This window comes from Corylus avellana, chromosome ca5 (genome assembly GCF_901000735.1).
Source record: "Corylus avellana chromosome ca5, CavTom2PMs-1.0".
Lineage (NCBI taxonomy): Eukaryota > Viridiplantae > Streptophyta > Magnoliopsida > Fagales > Betulaceae > Corylus > Corylus avellana.
The window spans coordinates 20,164,632-20,174,124 of NC_081545.1; positions in this window are offsets into that span (position 1 = coordinate 20,164,632).

The following is a 9,493-nucleotide window of genomic DNA, read 5'->3' on the forward strand; positions in this document are numbered from 1 at the left end:
CTGTGTTTCTCGAGAAACACAGATCTGCACGTACGGCAGCGTGAGGGAGCTGTCGTGCGTGCAGAGGAATTCAAAAAAAAATAATAATAATTTAATTAAATTAATAATTAAAAATTCCAAAAAAAAAATAAAAAAAAATTAAATAATTTTTATTTAATTTTTTAATTTTCTGACGTGGCAGAATTGCCACGTCAGAAAATATTTCTGACGTGTGACAAAGTAAAACGTCAGAATTTTCTGACGTTTTACCCACTCACACGTCAGGAAATTTTTTTTCCTAACATCTATGTTTCTGAGATTCGACACGCGTCAGAAACGACCCGTCAGAAAAATTTCCTGACGCGTCAGACACTAAAAAACGTCAGAAATCTCCTGTCATAAAAAAATTATTTTTTTGTAGTGTCTATTAATGTAATATATTTTTACAGATAAGATTCATTTGTAAGCAAACTCTCTTATATATATAGACAGCCTTTACTCAATTGAGAAAGGCAACACAACCCAATTATCTGAGCTTTAATTAATTCGATTCAATTTTTGTTGTTCTAATGCAGGGAGGAAAGGTGTGCGTGCAAGGGGCTGAGCCTGGTCCAGCTCTAAGCTGGAACCAGAGAGTTAGGATTGCCTATGGGGCAGCAAAAGGGCTTGAGTTTCTGCATGAAAAGGTTCAGCCTCCTATAGTTCATCGTGATATTAGATCCAGCAATGTCCTACTCTTTGATGACTTTCTCGCAAAGTGTAAATGTTTTGGGTCAATGTGTGCTTGCAGTTGTCATCTCTGCAGTGACCAAGGAAGGAGTGAAGTTCTCCACAAGGGGTGATATTGGAACTGCAATTATTGTTTGCAAGTAGAATATATAACACAGTAGACAAGGTATGTTCTTGTAGTCTAGTTGTTAGTTTCTCCCATGTAATTGTTACAAAAAGTAAAGTTTTTGCACTTGTAAGTGGCTTGATGTAAACACCAATGCATTTTTCATTATCTTCTTTAGTGACGTGTCAGAAATTGACACGTTATTAAAGTCCCTTTAGTGACTTTCAATTTATTTTCTGACACGTTACTAAAGTCCCTTTAGTGACTTTCAATTTATTAACCCGCTACACACGTTGCTAATGACACGTCCCTAACGGGCTGTTACAAAAAAATTAATTTTTTGTAGTGGAGGATGATTGGAGAACTCATCTCTCACCGCAATTGATTTGGGAAGATGAGAAATCTAGGGCTCAAGCCATGTCATGAGAATGAGGTAGTGGGTATTTTCAGATCGGTTTTGATGACAGGTTTTTTGGTTTAATTTTGTTTTTTAAATTATATTATTTTATAAATTTATTAATCTGACCTAAAACACAGGTACCAGTCTAGTACGTGTGGCATTAAAAGCACAAGTACTAGTCCACGTGTGAGGCGTACGTGGAGCTTTGTCAAAAATTCTAACGGAATCGTAACAAAAATACCATGTAGATTTATTTGTTTACTTTAGGTATCATTTATGACATTTTTGAAAACCGAAGTGGCTATTTGATTTTGGCATAAAACACATGGTACCTAAAAAGATATTTAACCCTTAAAAAAAAACAAATGCCAGCTCAGCTCATAAGGACTCTAGAAGGACGGTGGTAGATGTTGTAGCATTTTCTTTTTTCTATTATACTTGCTAGTGATTTTTGAAAAATGTGGAGAATTTTGAACTTTGTTTTGTTTTTCGTGCCCCTTCTTCTCCCCTTAATTTCTTAATTGTTCTAAGTATTAATGAATTTGATGACCTTGTGGTGCGATTTTGACTGTTGAAAGCAATGCAAATATGTAGCGTGCTACCCATAACCAATCATCTTCAAATCCGCATTAAGATTTGACGATGCAGTACGAGACAGAGTTAATTGGGTTCTTAGTTTTATTTAGGTTTTATTAATGAATTAGATTATTAGTATTTAATTCTTTTTTTTTTTTTTTTTTACAAAATTCTATGTTTTATTTGAATTTTAAGAGTTGTGTTATTTATAATTTAAATAATAGACATAACCCAAAGTTCGTCAAATTAATTTTAGATACGTTTGGTACGCATAATGGATTATTCAATTACAAAAAATAATGGTTATTACTGGGAATAAAGGAGGGTGAAATGAAATAATTATTCTTATTTTTTTAGTTTGGTGACAACACATATTCTCATTAGAATTGAACCAAAATAATTCAAATTCAAATTAAAAAAAAAAAAAATGAAAAAAAAAACCTCCACATTTTTTTTTTTATTTTTTAAAGCCCATATAAAAATTTATTGTTATTTTATAAAAAAAAATAACTAAAATCAATTTGTCAAAGGGGTCGGCCAACAACCACCCTCAACGACTCTTGGGAGTATAGCTGCGACCACCCCAAGGGGGGTGGTCTTTGTTGTAATGCTACAAACATTGGTTCTTATTTTACCCATTGATTATTTTTTGATCGTTTTACATTAAGTCATCCTCATGAATTTTATGAAAAAATTTCTAGCTTACATTTTACTAGTCGTTTGCATTAAATCACTTTCGAGTTTTATGGAAAAATTCTCAACTTACATTTTTCGAGCCGTTTCTCATTAAATGAGCTTTAAGAAAAAATCAACTTCTGATTTAAACAGTTTGTCATTTACTCATGGGCTTTAAGAGAAAATTTCATCTTGCATTTTTTTTTACCGTTGGTTATTAATGGTCTTTAGTAAAAGCAATGATCAGCTCAATTTTGTATAAATTGAGCCCACCTACCAACGTCAAAAACTTACTTCTTCGGCTCCAAAAAAGGATCGTACAACATCTAAACCCATATTCTATTTGTCCAACAAATTTTCCTTTCATAAGCCATTGAGCTATATTTTGGTCTTCCTATTTGGTGTGGTTTTTGTCCCTCGTCTTCTTTAATCAAATGGTTGTTCATTTGATCTTCGTTACTTGGAAGTGCGTCGTTAACGAATTATACACTAAAGCCATATTCTATGTGTCAAGAGATCCAATTGTACCGAGTTATACACTCCGGGAGGCACGAAATCAATCTTTAAGGATAACACTTTTACGTAATTCTATAGCTTTGTAAAATTTTTCCTTGCTTTAATTTTATTTACTGTATTCTATTTATATTATTGTTAATTGTGATCGGATTAATTTTATTTAGTGTCAACAAGAATTTTTGTATCATCCCATTATTTTTACAACAATCTTAAGGGTTGATTATGGATGCATAAATTCTTGCCACTGCTAAAGTTCTTCCAGATGCTACAAAAATTAAACCTTTTGATGGAAATAATTTTAAACGTTGGCAACAAAAGGTTCTTGCAGTTTTAGATTTTACAAAAATTTCTAGTGCTCTAACTGAACCTAGACCAGATAAGCAATCTGAAGAACTATCCGAAGAATTAAGAAATTGGGAGTTAGCTAATAAATTATATGTGAATACTATATTGAATTCTTTATCTAATGAATTCTTTGATGTTTATTGCAACTTTACTATTGCTAAAGATTTATGGGATGAATTATTTGATAGATATATGATTGAGGATGAAGGCACTAAGAAATTTGCTGCAAGCAATTTCTTACATTTTCAAATGACTGATGAGAAGAGTATTACTTCTCAAATTTATGAGTTTCATGACAAAGTAGCTAAATTGACCAAAGAGGGTGATGGTCTATCCGAAAGTTTTGTGACCCAATGTCTTGTTGAAAAATTATTAGACTCTTGGAAGGAGTATAAACTCCATTTCAAACAAAAGAAGGCTTTTACGAGTCTTCAACATACCATAGTGCATATTAAAATAGAACAAAGGAATAGGCCATTGGAGAAGGTTAACAAAGCTAAGGAAATTTGACCATAAGCTCAAAGGCCTCCACAACACTTCAAGAGATTTGACCATAAGCCCAAAGGAAAGCCTTGGAATAATAGTAAAAGAAGATTCAACAATACTCATTCTCTAATACAAAGTTTTTTCTATGGCAAAGCAGGTCATTATATAGATGTGTGTAAGCAAAGAGCTACCAACAACTACAAAGGATCAACATCAAGAAACAAGGCAAATATGACGGAAAGAGAAGAGATCATTGCAGTGGTGGTATCCGAAGCTCACATGAGTACGAAAGTAAAAGGATGGGTGATTGACTCCGCATCTACTAGGCACATTTGTGAAAATAAAGAAGACTTATCTTCCTACACACCGATAAAGGAAAACACCGAGCGGGTAATTGTTGGTGACAATAGATCTATGCTAGTGGTAGGCAAAAGGAAAGCTCTCTTAAAGCTAACTTCGGGTAAAACCCTTTCACTCTCTGATGTTCTACATGTTCTTCATTTTTGACACAATCTTGTTTCAGTACACTTGCTTGGTAAGGCTGGACTTAAAGTTTTATTTGATGGTGGTATTGTTACCTTAACTAAGCATGATGTCTTTGTTGGTAAATGATATGAAGATCAAAGTCTTTTTGGATTAAATGTAGCTAATACCATTAATGAAAATTCATCTTCTTGTGCTTGGTTGATTCTATTAATATAGTAGATTTGGACATGTAAATCTTGGGTACATCAAGAAAATGAAAGAAAATAGAATTATTAATTCACTAAGTGAAACCAATATGGATAAATGTGAAGTATGTACTGAGACTAAAATCACTAAGAAACCTTGTAAATCTATTACAAGAAAAACTGAAATTCTTGGCTTAATACATAGTGATTTGGGTGATTTAAAGCACACATTGACTAAAGGTGATAAAAAATATTACGTGATATTTTGATGATTACTCTAGATTTACTAAACTTTATTTATTAAAATCCAAAGATGAAGCTTTGAAAATATTCATAAAATACAAAATTGAAGTTGAGAATCAAAAGAATAAAAGGATTAAGAGATTAAGAACCGATAGAGGTGATGAGTATGAGTCTAATCCTTTTAAGGAATTTTGTGAACAAAATGGCATAACACATGAAGTTACACCTCCTTATTCACCGGAATCTAATGAAGTAGCTAAAAGAAATAGTAGAACTTTGAAAGAAATAATGAATGTTATGCTTGTTAGTTTCAGGTTACCCACTAACATATGGGGGGAAGCCATTCTTTCGGCTTGTCACATTCAGAATAAGGTGCTTCATAAGAAAACCGGTAAAACTCCTTGTGAACTTTGGGAAGGTCGTAAGCCTAATTTGGAATACTTCAAAGTGTGGGGGTGTTTGGCAAAGGTTATGCTACTCAAGCCTAAAAAGATGAAACTCTGTTCTAGAACTTGTGATTGTGTTTTTATTGGTTATGCTTGCAATAGTTCATGCTATAGATTCCTTGGTATTAAAAATAATGTTTTAGATTACAATACTATTATTGAATCTGAAAATGCTATTTTCTTTGAGCATATGTTTCCTTTGAAAAATAGGAAAATATTATTGCATGAACCTTCTATTACTTCTAATGAATTGTTGATGATGTGCAAGAATTGAGAAGAAGCAAGCGAGCTAGAACGAAAAGGAATTTCGGTAATGATTTTATTGCATATATTGTTGATGATGATCCAACATGTTGTAATGAAGCAATTAAATCTATTAATGCACCTTTTTGGTTAAAAACGATTAATAATTAATTGGATTCAATTATGTCTAACCACACTTGGGAACTTGTTGAGTTACCTCCTAAAACAAAACCAATTGGTTGTAAGTGAGTGTTTAAGAAGAAACTTAAACTGGATGGTACAATAGATAAATACACGGCACGCTTGGTAGCTAAAGGCTACAAGCAAAAGCAAAATATTAATTATTTTGACACTTACTCTCCGGTTTCTAGAATTGCATCAATTAGAATATTATTTGTTATTGCTTCTATTTATAAACTTGTTGTACATCAAATGGATATTAAAACTGCTTTTCTAAATGGTAATTTAAAAGAAGAAATTTCTATGGACCAACCCGAGGGACTTGTAATCCCTAGTCAAGAATACAAAGTTTGTAAATTGGTGAAATCCTTGTATGAATTAAAAGAAGCTCCTAAACAATGGCATGAAAAATTTGACAAGGTGATGTTTTCTAATGCATATTAGACAACATCACTTTGTCAAATTTATAGCAAGTTTAATAATAATGAAGATGTCATTATTTGTTTATATGTTGATGACTTACTTATTTTTGGAACTAACATTGATGTTGTGCATGAGGCTAAAAGATTTTTTTCATCTAATTTTGATATGAAAGATATGGGTGAAGCTAATGTCATATTGAGCATTAAAGTTCTTAGAGATAATAATAGTATTACTTTATCTCAATCACATTATGTTAAAAAGATGCTTAAAAGATTTGAGCACTTTGATTATTCACCTATGTCTACTCCATATGATTCTAAAATCTACTTCGTTAAGAATCACGGTAATAGTGTTTTACAAGATAAATATGCACATATCATTGGTAGCTTGATGTTTTTGACAAATTGTATACACCCTCATATTGCATATGATGTTGGTAGATTGAGTAAATATACTCAGAATCCTAGTGTTGAGTATTGAAACGCTATCTCCAGATTATTGAGATATTTAAAAGGCACTATTAATTATGGTTTGTCATATTATGGTTTTCCTACTATATTAGAAGGGTATTGTGATGCTAGCTGAATTTTTGATTTTGATAAGCTAAAGCCTATTAGTGGCTATGTGTTCACCTTAGCTGGAGGGGCTATTTCTTGGAAGTCCTCAAAACAGACTTGCATAGCCAGATTCACAATACAGGCAGAGTTAGTTGTCTTGGAGAAGGCTAGAACTGAAGCAGAATGGTTAAGGAGCCTATTAATTGATTTGCATTTATATGCTAACCTAGTTACACCTATTTGTATTCATTGTGATTGCCAGGCTGCCATAACTCGAGCCAAGAGCAAGATCTATAATGGGAAAAGTCGACATATCCATTTAAGGCACAATATTGTGAGGCAGCTTATCGAGATAGGTATAATGTCCATGGACTTTGTGAAGTCAGAAAGGAATTTGGTAGATCCTTTGACCAAGCCACTAGCAAGAAGGCTGGTGAGTGAAACATCGAAGGGGATATGACTGATACCCAAATGATGACACTATGATAGTACCCCACCTCTATGATTGGAAATCCCATGAATAAGGTTTAATGGAAAACGAAGTCACAAGTGATCACAGTGTGGTACTGTCATTTTATGTTTATTCACTATGTCATTGAGAAGACTAGTGATGAGTCCATCTCTATGGTGTAAGACAGTACAAAGATGCAGAGTGATTAAGGATGAGATTAAAACTCTTAATGGATTCATAGTCCCTACATGTTGGAATGGGGTGTTCCGTGCACACATTCTTGATGGATTTCACCTATATGAGTGTGGAGATGGTGCCGCTTCCTATGAAACTTGGGTAGGTCTCTATAGCACACATGAAACCTAGGGGCGCATGGCCTGTATAAGGTGCCAACCCGCAAAACAGCCCATTTTTTTTTTTTATATTATTTATTTATTTATTTTGGAGAAAGTTTTGTAGGTGATAAGTTTGTTTAAGTTATGGATTTGGTTAAAAGAGTCTAACTCTACCACAATTCATTAAGTTCCTACTTATTTATCCTAGGTGTGGTTAAAACTTTCGGGTACCACATCGATGCATGCTTCCAATCTCCTTCTATTCTAATGTTTGTAACATATGGGGGACTGTTATGATGTTACAAACATTGGTTATTATTTTACCCATTGATTATTTTTTGACTGTTTGACATTATTAAGTCATCCTCATGAGTTTTATGAAAAAATTTCTAACTTACATTTTACTAGTCGTTTGCATTAAATCACTTTCATGAGTTTTATGGAAAAATCTCAACTTACATTTTTCTAGCCGTTTGTCATTAAATCATCTCCATGAGCTTTAAGGAAAAATCAACTTCTGATTTAAACGGTTTGTCATTTATTCATGGGCTTTAAGAGAAAATTTCATCTTGCATTGTTTTTTACTGTTGGCTATTAATGGTCTTTAGTAAAAGCAATGAGCTCAATTTTTTTATAAATTGAGCCCACCATCAAAAACTTACTTCTTTGGCTCCAAAAAAGGATTGTACAGCATCTAAACCCATATTCTATTTGTCCAACAAATTTTCTTTTCATAAGCCATTGAGCTATATTTTGGTCTTCCTTTTTGGTGTGGTTTTTGTCCCTCATCTTCTTCGATTAAAGGGTTGTTCATTTGATCTTCGTTACTTGGAAGTAAGTCCTTAACGAAGGTAGACGCTATAGTCTAATCCTAGGAAGTTGCGTGTCAAGAAATCCAATCGCACCGAGTTAGACACTTCGGGAGACACGAAATCAAATTTTAAGGACAACGTTCTTGCATGATTATATTACTTTGTAAGATTTTTCCTTGCTTTAATTTTATTTACTGTATTCTATTTATCTTATTGTTAATTGTTTGGATTAATTTTATTTAGTGTCAACAAGAATTTTTGTATCATCCAATTATTTTTACAACATTGGCCACCCTCAAATGCACACCGCCATGGGTGGCTAGCCACTGATAGTTTCTTCAATTTTGGTTTTTTTATTCTTAGGTTATAAAAAAATAAAGGGAAATTATATCTAAAATCCTTAGGTAAACGCGCTTTTATTAAAAACTCCCTGAGTTTTTTTTGTTGAAAATGTAGTCCCTGGGTCACTCGAAACTACTAGAAAACTCCCTACCGTCAATTTTTGTTAACTTCCGTTAGTCTACTCAAAACTCACCGTTTTATCTGATTAAAATATTATTTTTTTATTAATTTAATTTAAAAAATTCAATCTTAAAAAAACAATTCTACGAATCTACATTAAAAATTGCTATATACAAAATCCTTGCTGGTCACCTTCTACGAATCTACACAACATATAATACAAATAAAATTACGATTCTTGTAAATCATCACTTCACTTGTAGTCTTGTACACAACATACAAATAAATATATATAATAAAACTATATATATTATATGAAATATACAAATAAATATGTTATATGATATATATATATATATATATATATATATATATATATATATAAAATAAAACTATATATATATTTAAAAAAAGCGGTTAGTGCTTAGTGCGGTTAGCGGTTCTAGATTTTCACCTCTAATAAATTTATCTAATAAATTTATCTTCTCTTTGGATTGTGTGATTTAACCCATTTTCTATTCCCTTTTCCCATGTTATTCTTCCAAATTCCTTTTTTCCTGATACTCTTATTAGAAGGAAAACTAATGAAGCAACCAATCTTAAAAAATAAAGACTAATTCAATGATTGGTTGAAACTATCATGTTAATATTTTGAGAAAATTGTGAAATAAAAATGTAGTTTCTAACATTTTTGGTAAAGTCTACATATCCCTTAAACTACAATTCAATTGACAATGTGTTTCCAAAGTTTTAATTGTGACCAGTGGCGGAGGGACAGGGGGGCGACCCAGGGGCGGTCGCCCCCGGTAAAAAAAAAAAGAAAAAAAAAAAAGAGTAATTTTAAGCCAAAATTGGAGA